General features: G+C 37.6%; 1 long non-coding RNA gene across 1 annotated transcript; it reads right to left on the bottom strand.

The window, feature by feature from the left end:
- Window positions 1–1,902: 1,902 nt before the first annotated feature.
- LOC121359280 lies at window positions 1,903–14,463 on the bottom strand. Its single transcript, XR_005956024.1, has 3 exons — window positions 14,328–14,463; window positions 2,868–3,026; window positions 1,903–2,293 (listed from the first exon to the last, which is right to left on the bottom strand). It is a non-coding gene; the product is annotated as an uncharacterized LOC121359280 (long non-coding RNA).
- Window positions 14,464–14,858: the final 395 nt, after the last annotated feature.

Consider the following 14,858-nt stretch of genomic DNA (forward strand, 5'->3'; position numbering starts at 1 on the left):
ACACAGTCAAACTAATTCTTTCTGATTTTAGTGTGGAATTTAGTGCAATTGTACCAGGAATGTTTGTCTAGTTTTGCTATTTTGGGTGAAGCAAATTAGAAAAATGAAGAGGTAAGCAGGTGGGACTTTGCTTTTGAGACATTCTGTAATTAACAGCTCAGTAACTTTGTATGTCCCTGACATTTCTTTTTTCTGTATGTGTGTGTGAAATTAGGTTATTGTTTACACACATACGATTTTTTATATAGTCAAGAAAAATATCTTCCAGCCCACTGGTTTATATATATTAAGGAAATATCTTCTTGAAAGATTTCATGTTGTTTAAAAGGCATCATTTTAAAATAAATAAGTATAGATGTGTTATTTTACAATTACTTTGATATTTTTCTGGAAATATAAGTACTATCAATACAAAAGGACTTCAATCTTCAACCAAAACACAGCTTTGTACTGAAGTATTTTGCTTTGCAGTTATTTACAAAAACATGTGCATTAGTGTATGTCTCTTAAATATTTTTTAAATGTTCATACAGAGATTTTGTTAAAGAAATAAAGAAAAAAGAAAATGCATGTACTGTGAAAAAATTAAATTAACAGGATCATCCTCTTTTTGGAAACAGGAAAAAAAATTGAAGAATTTTCATGTCATTTAATGACTTAGCAAATCTATTGGCTGTCAGTGAGTTATACTATTTAAGATACTAATTATTAAGTATACCAAAATGGAGAAGGCACAGTTTTTTTCTAACAGCATTGTACAACATGAACTAAAAAGCCAAATTTTTTATCAGGTGTGAAATACTATGCTCCTCAAGTAGCTCCTAAAGTTTGTTCTCTCTGCTTGTAAGAACATAATTTAAAAGGCCTGAAGGAGTTCCAGCAGGGAAAGCAGTGGACCAAGCAGATAGCACAAGGGATATTCTGCAAGACTAGAACTAAAACATAATTTCTCCTGTCATCAGTACAGAACGAGGGACAGAAGGAACATTCTGCAAGCACTAAAAGGTTTTTCCAAGCCTATGTGTGTATGACTTTTAAGCTATCCATCTGCATGTTGCTATATTGTTAGTAAAAGGAAACAGAAGTAGATCCAGCACAACATGTGAAGTTAAATATCTCAGACAGAGATGGAAGCTGATTATACCTTTATCAAGAGCATTTCTGTTTCTGCATTCAATTAACTCATGAATCTGTATTACATATCTGATGCTCAGTGATCAAACTGCTGTTGTTTTTCAAACTGTGCAATTTTTAGGAATTACTGGAGAAGACAAATATTCAATTTGAATAACCCACCATAATTTTTACCCATAGGCCAGGCAGGAGTGAGAGGATATCCTACCGAACACTAAACAAAGTACAATCTGTCACTTCAAAATGTTTTATAATCTTACAAAACACATGACAGAAGGTGAAAGTACACAAACAGTCCAATCTCTCATACCATTAGTTCCTTACTTGTTAATACCTAATGAAGTACCCAGGGCCAGGAGAACGAATCAGGGTGGGCATGAACAGGCAGTCAGAATATAGAAAAATCTGTTACATGGCATCAAATGTCCTTGCTTCACCTGTTTCAATTCCTTTGCCCTCCTTGATGAGCTCTCTCCCAATGCTCCATGTGTGTGTCCTCTAATAACTCTGCCATGAATAGAAGGGAAATGACCCCAAGTCTATTCATTTCTTCGACCTTTAGAATACCAGACTCCATTTAATTTATTTTTGCTTCTTTTCAGAATATTTTCTTGTTGGATGAATCATACCTGAATGCATGATACCTCATGAATTGTGATTAGAACTATCATTCCAAGCATGACTGAACACTTGCTGCCAAACAGACTTGCTTAGACTTGCAAATTCTTTATACAGGGAGGAGAGAGAGGAAAAAAAACCAAAAACCAGAACTATTTACAAGCTTTATTCTACTGTATGTTTTTATTTAGCATGACCTTCCTAATGTTTAGCTGAAACTGATCTCCTATTGTTCCAAAAAGTGTCCCTGATTCACAATAGGTTAATTATTGATATATTTTAAAAATAACAGTTCTGCATTCACTTTATCCATTCTTCATAATGTTCAGGAAAATTTTTAAATAATAAAAGCCAAATGGTCATAATTTCTTCTTGTGCTTAGAGGCATCTTCAGAGAATTCCAGCCACTCATTGGGGTTGGAGTTCCCGTTCCAGAGGCTATGCTGAGCAGCTGTTTCCAGAACACTGCCCTTATTCTTTTCTGCACTGTGGATGTTACCATGTTACCAGGGAAGGAATTTGAATTTGCAAATAGCTTCACCTGGGGAAAACAAAAAAGAATGTATGAAAGTTAATTGGGATCACTCATGCTCAACAACTTTTATTTATGAATATGCAAAGCTGGTCAGTTTAAACTTCCATGGAAATTACTTATAAAAGACAGTGGCAATTACAGGCAGAGATGCTAGACTAGATCAAAAACAAGGTTTCCTCATTTTTCCAACAACTATGTTTCAATCATATTTTAAAAGGAAATAAATGGGCACAGAGATTGCCAGACCCCCCTAGTAGTTTTTCGTGCTGTTTGAAATGAAACTAACAAAGTAACCCTATGGAAAACCAGAGAGAATGGGAAAATTCCCTTAAAATACTTTGCTTGAGACATTAATTTATAATTAGAACAGAGGATAACTGGCCCTAAAGATGCTCTATTATCATGGCAACTATGAATGCTGTCTCTTGAAATCCATTATGACAGCATTAGGTCAGTGTTCTTACTCCTAGAGATGAACTTTAAAAAAAAAAAAAAGACAAAGACAACTAAGTGCAGTCATTTCTTTATTTTACATTTCCTCCTTGATATTTCTCCATATGTAATTATGTACAATAATTACCTGGTTTAGATATCCCTAACTGTGTATTTCCCAGCATTGCTGTGAGATTGTGATGAGAGAGGCAGCTGGAAACAATGTCTTTAACAGTCTCATTCCAGGTTTGATCTTGTCAGCATGGCAAAGAACAGGATGTAAGATTGGAAATCTGCAGGAAGAAAGCTGCAAGTATCATTCAATTTCAGGAAGACAGAAATAATTTTCTCCATTTGCTTTTTTCCCCCTCTCTGTTTTGTATGCCTTCGTATTGGTGTCCTTCACAAGAAATTACTCCAACAAGTGCAGCAACAGTAACACATTCAGTCCACTAAAGCTTTTTGTATTTCAGAGAAAGGGAAGAAAAAGCCTCTGCTTACAATAGCATCTCAAATACAATAACAATAGGTTTCTCTGATAAACAGTATTGCCATGTAAAGAGCTGGCACAGCCAAACCAATGAGAATTTGGAATGCTATTGAAAGGACAGCCTTATTTTACACTCTACGCTTCAAAGCAGAAAATTTAGGTATGTGACTAATCATTTGCAAAGGGAGTAAGTAGAGGAGCTAGACAAGCAACCACAATCTGGGTTAGCCCTTTAACAATAGTTTTAGCAAGAGAGACATACTAGCAGCTTTTAGACTCTCTTTTGTTTCCTATTGACAGTAATGCAATAAAGTGGATTTCAGCTCACATCTGCAGGTATTTGTACTGGATTTGCATAGCCAAACTTTGGTAGCAGGAGAAGATTACAGAAATGGCTTCTGTGAGAAACAAACCCAAAACCGCATTATAACTCATGGATTCATCACCATTTTTCAGTACCTTACCAGAAAGGAGGCTGCAGCTGGAACACACAAAAATTATTGACATTGCTGGTCTGAAATTTTCACTGGGACAAACTCACCTTCAGCAACCATTTGAAAAACGCACTTCAGCATCATCTGATCCAAAGCTACCTAAGCAGTCCATAAATATTTCCTATTCTTGGCTGCATCCTGAGGAACACTGTCTGTGATTTTACAGCCTTGCTTTACTCTTCAAGTTCAAACATAGTGCAATACCTAATGGACATTATCTCTGGAACAGCTACCTTCACATAGTATCTTTTCATCAGTTTCTCTCAGATAAGTCCCACAGAGCTTAAATTTACACTCATCAATTTTTGTAGACCATTAAAATCTTTGGTCATTAACTTGTTGCCTCCAGAGATTCTATTGAGCAGTTTTTCAAGTGCAGGAACTTACCCTCCAGGCCTGTAGAACCAGAAGCCCCTGCTGAGGATAGAACACTGCCAGACAGTGAAGGTTTCAGCTGTTTAACTTACTGCCTCAGCTGACAGTGCTTGCCACTAGGCATTCTGATTAGGTCAAGTAGGCAAGAAATCACAGCAAAATAACCTGACTCAAGAATAAACCTTTCTATTTTCTTTCCTTTAGCAGAAAGAAAAGGTCTGAGCCCTCTGATAACGGGACCCTTCAGTTATTTTTGGCTGTTACTTTCCCATTTTGTTATCAAGAAATTAGTGTTTAGCTTGAAAGTAGATCTGGGAAGAATAAATATTTATTGGGACAACAAACACGGAGGAAAACAGAGACACAAGCTTTTGGACTCAAGAGTGCCTCAGTGTTCATCAGATATTAAAAAAAAAAAAAGAAAGAAAAAAAAAGGAGTAGCTGTTCCAAGCTAAATGAAATTATGTTAATCACATAAATTACTTGATCAAACTCAGAAAGGTAAGAAGCTGGTAGTTCATATGAAGCAGAGGCAGAAAAGGGGTTTTAGCATCAGTATCAGAGGTACAGGCTAGCTGCAAAACCGTACAGATCATTAAACCAATATCTTTATTGAGTCAATTCTTTTTAGCTGCAAGTGAAGAATATTGGTCTGTGCATTCAACTTTTGAAGGTAGTCTGTAGGACTCCTTAGGGGATCAGGAATGAGCAGTCAGAAACAGAATGAAAAATACTGTCCTACTGTTAAGTGGCTATTTCCATCTATTATAAATTGCCTGAGCGAGCTCATTTTACCACATAGCACTCATTTAATTGCACCCATGTTCCATTCACAAGGACATTTGTTCCACCAAATGAAGTACACCACAGATTGGTTTGAACAAGTCTAGCACCTATAGATTTAAATGCTTTTGTTTTAGGGAGTCTTATTTGTAGTAACTGGGAAGAGTGTTTGCATTGGTCTGGCACTGCTTAGTTTCATTTCAGTTTTTTGGGTATGTGTCAGTTTATTTCTGAATATATGATTAGTAAGGTGGGGGATGGTTTAAAATTATGAAAGGAGACATCACCTGAAACTATGTAAGACAGAACCTGCTAGCAGCGTTTTCAGTTTTTGATTAATTGCTCTGTAGTCTGGAATGGGATGTTCTTCCCAAGGGTACACGGTTTACAGGGGTTTCTTGCACTTATATAGATAAAACTATTTTTGGCAAACAAACGTCTTGTACTTTATGTATCTTTTAAAGTCAAACTGGAAGATGTTACTTTTGAATTATAAATTATTTACTTATAGTAGAGTATTATCCTGAGTGACTTAGGAAATTTAAAAAAAATACTGATAAGGAATTTTAAAAGCAGTAAAACATGGTTTGAGAGTGACTGAAAGTAAACTCATTCCATTAGGGAGATTATTTAGAAAATACTGTGTGTCTGTTAAACTTAGCTTCTGCTAGTGGAGAAACCAAGTTTCTGCTTGACAAAGTAGAGTTATTAGCAGGCTAATGAGGGACTATAAGAGGGTCTTTACACCTTACCAGATTATAATAGCTTCCCAAATGTTCTACGTGCATTAGCATTTAATAGGAGCAAACAATTGGATATTAATGGAAAATAATTCCCATAATCACAGAAAGAATCCTTTCAAATGCTCATGGCAAACTGGGAGTGCTCAAAGAAGATAATGTTAACACTAATCTTAACACTTAGCTTAATCATGAGCAAAAATTGAAATTGGAAAGGTAGGAAAATTTTAGGAGAAGTAGTAAACAGGATTTTTAATATGGTCCATTTTCCAGACTATCGAAAACAATGTATTGTATAATGAATAATTAGAATTATGTAGGGTTTATACCTAAAAAATCAACTAAGTCCAAAAATTATTAAATTAATCTTAGTGATTTTTATGACACGATACAAATGTGTATGAAACTAATTATAGAGAGGTTTTAAGATTACTTGTTTTCATGTCATAGAATCTAAAAGTTAAACAAATCATACCTTACCAAGAAAAAAAAAAAAGCCACAGAATTAAACAAATAACTTCCCACAAAATGAAACCAATCAAAAAAATATATCAAAAATAAAAAAATGGTGAATGATTCCGTTGTTCTGCTTTGCTTTTGTGAGCAGTTTTATTTTTGCCTATTCATCTGACTTTGTCTCAACTGGTAAATTTTCTCACTGTTATCTTTCTCATTCCCTTCCCATCCTGCTGGAGATCGGAGGGAGTGGGCAGCTGTGAGGGGCCCAACTGCCTGCCAAGGCTAACCCAAAACAGAACCCTGATAGAAAAGGGCAAAAGAAGTGTCCCTTAGTAGTCAGTGAACATAATCAGATGGCAATGGGTAATAGAAACAATGACCTAAATCTTCAAACTGACTATTGACGTTATCTAGACTATGCAAAGACAGACAGACAGCCTCAAAGTGCATTCAGGGCAGAGAGCTTCCTGAGGGACAATTGACATGGGTGCTTGCAAACAGATCTGAGCTATACGTAGTTAGCTCTACATATTTATCAAGGAATTAACATGACTTCTGAATCTGTACCAAAAATAATTTAAAGTATAAAATGAAACACTAGGATACTAACTTAATCTTACTAAAATCTTGAGAATGTTGGGTATTTTATAAGTCCTGTGGTATTACAGGTAAAAATGTTTCTCCTTGAGCTAATTAGTGCTCAGTTTTGGTTGAGGTCCTGAAGTCTGTGAACTTTTATACACAATGTGCTGCCCTTGCAGGACCAAAAGAATTATTTTAATCCTGTGGAAAGAATGAGGCTGTTAACAGTATATTTCATGTTCTGAGGAAATATTTTCAAGCCAGAGGATATGGATTTCATATCCAACACTCAAATACTGTCTTAAACAGTAACACCTAAATATTAACTTGTGATGTCCTAAAACACAGATAAATAGAACTGCTCTTGGTAAACATGGTAAAATCTACTGTGAAATATCTGTTTTCACTTTTTTTTCCCCCTAGGTACTAAGGTATTTCCATCACAGAAAATACTTTCAACATTCAGAGGTTCATTAGACATTGAACCAGCAATATATTTTTTATTATTTTGCATAAATTGTGAGAAAATATTAACATGAAAAATATGTTGCATTTAAGGTTCATTGCTTTATGATGTTCAGCCAGTATGAATTGATGTCATACAGTGCCACTGAAGCCTATAGTTTATAGGTTCTCTTTAAAATCCAGTCCCCACTTAGGCACAGTGATTATCCTTTTCAAAGACTGCGCAATACATCATTCAGATATGAAGCTGTTCTTCCCAATTTAATGAAGAGCCTTGTGTCACATGTGACATTTGCAGGATGATAGTCCCACTTCAGGGTGAAAAAAGCCTCAAAGCATATGACTTCATATCTATAGTTTTCATTCAATTGTGTAACTGATCTGATGTGAATGAAAGCTTCTTTATTACTTACAAAGGAGGGATATTGACAGCTTTATGTGCCATTAGGCTCTCACACCAGTTGCTTTTGCATTTTTTTTTATGACTCCAGCCTGAAAGGAACCAAAACTTTTAGCACTTAGTCTCTTCCAAGCAGCTATTTCTAGCCCCATCTGGAGCCTAGCACTTTGTTTTTTGAAAAGAGCCAGCAAGGATAAAAGCTTAAAGACCAGGGCTCTGACAGTAACCCCATGGGTAAGTGACATGACATGACTAGCAATACATACAGGGAAAATTTCACCACCAAAAGAGCTGCATCCCATAAAATGCCTGTTGGGTGTGGTCCACAGCTCACACTAACTTCTAAATTGCATTTGTGTATTAAGACTAATAGTCAGCATGGATAAAAAACAATTCCATCCTATAGACAGAGACCACACAATAGCCAGGCCCTAGTCTGGCACAGCTTGGTTCAACAGTATCCAGACATGGGTACCAGATGACTCAGGACTACTGCTCACACAGGAGAGCATGTGCTTTGCATCTCAATATCCAATTTGTACAACAGGCGGATTTGGTGGAATGACATTTTCTTTGCTTGTTTTTGTTTGAACACAAAGCTAAAGGGTATAAGATGCTCTCTATTTATGTTTCTGTTAATGAGCTGAATGAGAATAGGCAGTACTTTTATAAGCTTGAAGGAGGACCCCAGGCTAGAAGGTGTTGCTTTCAGCCAGCAAGTGCATTAGAAGATGGAATTAGAATTCAGAATTATGCTGAAAAAATTGGAGAACTGGCCTAAAAATCTAAGATACAATCCAATAAAGACAAGTGCTAGACTTTACTACTAGGAAGAAGGAATCAACTACACAAACATTGTATGGAAAATGACTGCAAAATATTTTCTGTTTAGAAAAATATAAAGCAAGGATAAAGTATACTGTTCTTTCTAGGACAAAAAACCCCAACTTACAAATCTTAAATCTCTGGCTATTAATATGGAGATGCCTTTAAAAATTCCTGATATGTGGTTGTTTAAAGTTGTTGCTCTTGTGTCATTAATTATTGGTTGGTGACAAGCTACTGCTGCCCTAGATAAAATGTAATTTTTGCCAGTGTTTGGGATTTAAAAGCAGCTTTAAAGTTCCCTGACTCAAACATTTAACCTGATTTATGGGTTGTGTTCAGAGAGTACTAGGGCTAAATCTCACTATGATGACTTGAAATTACTGCTAAAATTAAGTAAAGAATCAAATGTAACTACTAAACTAAATATAATTTGAAATATTAATTATGAATTTTTAAGTGAAGGAAATAAACAAGAAATTATTCAATCTGTGACATATAATAAATCCCAAAATGTATCCTTCCTGAAGGCATTTTTTAAACAAATGCTTGTTTTTAAGTCACAAAGGAACCAATGTTTAAACAGTTATTTACTGAGTCAGAAGTCTTTTATTAAGACTTTTTTTGCAGAGACCTGTTAAAATACATAAGCATTTCTAAAGGCTGAATATAATGAGAGAAAACCAAAGCAGCCTAATGTGAAAGGGAAGAAAAAAATCTTTATTTTTGGCCTGCAATGTCTGTTAAAATTACTTAAGATAAATCACAGCTTACACGCCAATGTAAAACATGTAAGATCATATAAAGTTCTAAAATTTCTGTCAACATATTACCCAACTGCAAACATTGAGACACAAACAAAAAAATTACCCTCTCATGGACAAATTATTTGTGATGCCTACACATTCCTCCTGTTCTTTCCAAGCAGGAAGTCCCCTGAGAAAATTAACCTCTGTGCATTTCAGAACTGAAATATCCATGCAAAAGGGCCTGCTAATGCTGGCCTCTCTTTACCAGACAATCTCATCAGTGTAGTGTAAGATAGGTCAGGAAGACCTTTTGGAAGTGCAAATATTACTACCTCTTCATGAAGTATTTAACCCTTCAGTACCTCTTTACGGTTTAAGAACTACGGGATCATGTACCAGTTTACCATTGTAGAGATAAAGTGGGTGTTTTGCTAGTAAGTGGTGCAGATATCAGATACATAGAGTCCACAGAGATTACTATACTTAGAACATTGCAAGTGAAATCCTACTGCACTTCAAAATACACAAAGAAAATAAAAGAAAGCAAGAACAAATACATTGACTCTGGAGTTTTTGTCTCATGACCTTTTTTTAATGTGAGTAACAATGCTATCTCACAGAACACAGCTAGAGAATATGGAGATATGGAGATGAGGAGATACAGAGAGGTGAATATTTAGTAAAAGATACATTGGCAACACTCAGGATGATAACTGTTCAAACATTCTGCTTAGTTTCTTTCACATTCAGTCTTTTTCCTGGCCAGAGGAACTTTAACCAAGGGCAGTAAGACAGTCACACTATATTCTGGACTCAGAGGACTCTTTTTTCCATTCAGTCTTTCCATCTTTATCACCCAGGGTGGTGCCTTTCCATTTTTATCCAAACAGTCCAGCAATCACTGACCTTCATCTGGATTAGTATACAACATACATCAAGTCCTTCATACAAAAATTTTCCCAGGACCCTGCATCATGTACCTTCCGAAATTCCCATCACAGTAACAGAAGGGACCACAGCCAAATGTCCATCCAGCTTCTTTTGCTGAGTATCCCATACGTCCCTAGCAGCCCTTAATTTCTTCTAGCTTACAGTCTCAGTAAACACTCACACATACATACAACTCTGCTGCTCAAAATCTGCCCTGTTTGGAGTTTACTTCATACCTGCCAGCAAACCTGCACCTGCTTGGACTTCCCACAGGCTCACAACCTCCTTTGGGTATCCATTGGCTCCAGAGTGGGATCCTCTTCTATGGACCTCCAGGGGTTCTTCACTATGGTCTTTCCACAGAGCACAGGAGAATGTCTTCTCTGAAGTCTGTAGCACCTCTTCTCCTTCTTCTTCACTGAGTTTGGTGTCTTCAAGGCTGTTTCTCTCACATATTTTCCACTTTGCCTGCTCAAGCCACACAGCATTTCTTCCCCCCTTTTTAAATGCATTACCCCACAGGCACTATTGCCATTGCTGAAGGGCTTGGCCAGCAACGTGCTCATCTTGGAGCCAGCTGGCATTGGTTCTGTCAGACATAGGGGAAGCTTCTAGTTTTTTACCACAGAAGCCATCCCTTGCTAATCACCTTGTTGCTAAAACCTTGCATAGCAAACCCATCACCCATATTTTTGTATGCTGTACTTGCAAACGTGGCAACGGAACATTTTCAGAACACCACTCCGGGTTTAATTGTGGGGACATCTGACTCAGTGAGTTCAGAGGTTGTATTTTCACACCCACATAAGCTTTTCCATTTTTTCTGATACAACTCCAATGGGTGCTTGTACTGGCCTTCTTCATTAGTCAGGCCTGATTACTGTCTCTAGCTGTTTAAGCTATTAAGCTACTGAAATCACTGTAATTCTGAAGTGTAAAATGTATGAAATCAGCAACAAATGGACACAAGCTCTACAAAGTTTTAAAAGAAAACTGGCATGTCAGCAGGAAGCAGAAGTCTCCTGTGTATATATATATATATTTTTGTATATACTGTACTACACACTGTGCTGAAATACTCCAGAAACAGAGTCAAACAGTCACACAGTCCCTTGAAGCAGAGACATGCCACAGAAGTGCACTGCAACATCCTTTCAATATCATCTTTTTTCCTGTGGACAAAGGGAAGAGGGAAAATAAGGGAGTGGGGTTGTTTGGTTTTTATAAAAATATTTGATTCTGTCTCTCAGAGTATCCTCTGGATGAAACCTCCATCATGCAGCTAGACAAATACATAATCCAATGGGTAAATGGTTGTCTGGAGAGTCAGACTCAAAGACTTTACTCAAAGGTAAATGGGGAAGCATCAGGGTGGAAATCGGTCACTGGTGGGGTTTGCCAGGGCCCAGTTTTAGGGCTGCTTCTCTTCATTGTGTCTATTAATGACCTGGACACAGGAGTGGGGTGCACACTAAGCAGGTTTCCCAACAGTGTTTAATTAGAAGGATCCATTGCTTCCCTCAAGGTTAGAGCGGTCTTATAGAGACATCTTGATAGATGTCACAGCCTGTATGAACTCTAAAAGGGCAAGTGCCAGATTCAGTACCTCAGTGGTGTAACCTGGGATATATGTATAGACTGGGGGACAGAAGGACAGAAGGGAGTGCAGCCCTACAGAAAAGGATCTGGAGATTTTGCTTGATGGCAAACTCAAAATGAGTCAAAACTGGGCCCTGGAGATCAAAAATGCCAACCAGATCATGAGGTGCATTAAGCACAGTACAGCTAAGTGGACAAAAACAGTGATTGTCCTACTAGACTCAGCCTCACCTTGAATAGAGTTTGGGGTTTCAATACATAAAAAGTATATAAGAATGTGTCCAAAGGAGGCCAACAAAGATTGTGGAAGAACTAGAGGGCTTGCATTATGGGAAACAGGTGAGGACATTAAAAGTTTGCTCAGCTTAGAGAAAAGGTGACTGAAGGGTGACCTCCTCCACAACAGAGGGGTGGAGAAGAAGGTGCTGATCTCTTTTAGATTTCTGGCAGTAGGATGCAGCAGGGTGGCTGAAAGCTGTGTCAGTGAAGGTCAGATTGGGTATTGGAAAAAAGTTCTTCATTGAGAGGGTTTTCAAACAGTGGAACAAGCTCACAAGAATAGTTGTCATTGACCCAGGTCTGTGGGTATTCCAGAATGATTTGGACAATGCTTTTAGGTATATGACTAAATGTTTATTCTGTTCTGTGCAGAGACAGGATTTGGTGAACCTTGTGGGTCTCTTCCTACTCAGGGAGTTCTGTGATTCTATGATTCCTTAATTTTGCACTCCTCAGGCAATCATCAATAAATGTTTGATAAAGAGGGGTTACGGTTATTTGCTCTCCTCCCTCAATATGTGGCAAAAACACTAATTGGAAGGGCCACTTTCTCTCTTTGGGGTATTGAATAAAAACCTGGTTTAGTGTTTATACACCCACACAGGACAGTTATAATTGCTGGGAAAAAAATCAAAACAAGAGATCAAAGGATGCAACTACAAGACTGTGTTCTTAAGAAATAGACACAATTTGAAACATTGTATCCAAACACCACCATCTGTGCTGTTTCATCAGTGCCACTGCTTAGGAGAGAAATCAAGAATTTTAGAGGAGCAACGCAGAGTTTCTTCTGGCGGCAGAGAGGTGATATTGCTGTGTCCCAGCCTTGGCAAATCAACAGGGGATGACACTGCATTTATGGTGTTCAGGTAAGGGTGTCTTGGAAGGCATGGACATACAGGGGCAATGCCCACTCAACTGGAGACTCTGCTCCTCTGAAATGCCCGTATTTGTTTCACCACATTGCTTCCAGCCCTCAATGATACCACTCAGCCCTCAATCAAAAGACAGTAGAGAGGAAGAGGCGCCACAGATCAACAATTGTAGCTGAAATATGTGCCCCTTTATAGCACCCAAACCATGCTAATATGTGGTAGGATTTAGACAAGAATCACCCCATGAACATAACAAACCTCACAGGAAACAGGCATCCAATGATTAAAATCCATGCAGAGGCATCTGAGTCTTTACATTTAGCAGCAATTCTGGGTGTTTTAAAATACAAGAACAAAGAAACATACGAACATATGCATGTGCAACTATCTGTAAGTATTGAATCATAGAATAGTTTGGGTTCAAGGGGACCATAAATATCACCTAGTTCCAACCCCCTGCTGTGGGCAGGGACATCTTCCACTAGACCTTGCTCAAAGCCTTGTCCTACTTGGCCTTGAATAATTCCAGGGATGGGGCATCCACAACTTCTCTGGCAATCTGTGCCAGTGTCTCACTACCCTCAAAGTAAAGAATATCTTCCTAATATTTAAACTAAACCTATCTCTCAGTTTTAATCCATTCCCTCTTCTCCTTACATGCACTGCTGCAGTAAGCAGTCTCTCTCCATCTTTCTTGTGGGTTCCCTTTAGGTGCTGGAAGGCTACAATTATGTCATCCATAAGACTTCTCTTTTTCAGGCTGAACAATTCCAATTACACCTGTGATTTTATATCATATATGATGACAGCAACAACAACAACAACAATAATAATAATAATAATAATTTCAACATCCAGAGCTGAAATTTAATGTGAAAAAACATCCATAAGACCTTATCTATGCCCTATGTTGTAACCTAAACCATTATAGCCAATTTGCCAACATAAGCTTTGTCAAGTTACAAGCAGACACTCAATCAAATACTATTTAATTATTTGGATTTTTATAAAAAACATTTGTTCTGAATTAGTAATATGCTTTGTGGTGGTGTGTACCATCTACATTTCACACAGCAGAAAAAGAAAATTGCTGTCAGCTGAAAGAGTGAACTTGGGTCAATTAACAATAAGCAACTTGAAGGATGGGAAATCCTTTCAGGCGTGCATTTGTCTTTAAAAATGTTTGCAATTTGTATTTAAGTGGTGACAAGTTATGCACGGATGAAAGAGCAAAACATCCCTCTCCTGCTCAGTGATACAAATGAAGATCACATGCACATTCCACAAAAGATAGTGCATGTCCGTGCTCTTTAAGTCTGGCCTTTCAACTGTCCCAGGATACAAAACTGTCTCCAGGGAAGAGAGGAGGGGAAAAGCACTTGTGTTGCTTTATTTTTCTCCTGTTTCTATAATGCTTCGCTCTGCAGAAATGCAGCTGGCTACTGTTACTAAGATTAAGAACACAGCCTCTAACAAATAAAAGCATTAAATTGAATGCTTCTGACGTTTAATCCATGCATGGTTTGCAACACTCAAGTCTTCTATCACACACAATGCACTCACCTACAGTCACACACCCCCTTCAGCAATGGATAATCCTCTCAAACAGTCCATGGTACAGCACAATCATGGAGAAAATGATCTCATGCTTTCAGGAACACGGCAGGATTCCCACTCAGAGCCTGTTGACCTTTGCCCAGGTTTCAGTGACGTGCTTTTGATCGTGTGACTTTTAAAGGCTCATTTGTCATCACAAGGAAGATCACGCTGCTGCCCGTAAATGAACAGGCTTAGAAATACTGCTCTGCTTACACTTGAATCCTTTACAAGCAGCTTGCACTGAGCATTTTAGGGCTTTTTCTACCATACATTAATTTAGTTTATTCTTCTCTATCAGAAGAATACGCTACCAGGGAAATTAAGAAACTTCTTAAAGCGAAAAATAGCTTACGAACTCTGTGATCTGCTGCTTTCTTCTGACTTTCCTTTTACTCACCTTTCAGAAATAAACTGATCTATGTGCATCGTGGAAGATTCAAAATCATTTTTACTTACAGCAGTGGGTTTAAAATTTCATACATAAGGCTGCAGTAA

The sequence above is a fragment of the Pyrgilauda ruficollis genome, unplaced genomic scaffold (assembly GCF_017590135.1).
Source record: "Pyrgilauda ruficollis isolate IOZ18807 unplaced genomic scaffold, ASM1759013v1 scaffold43, whole genome shotgun sequence".
In the NCBI taxonomy this organism is placed as follows: Eukaryota; Metazoa; Chordata; class Aves; order Passeriformes; family Passeridae; genus Pyrgilauda; species Pyrgilauda ruficollis.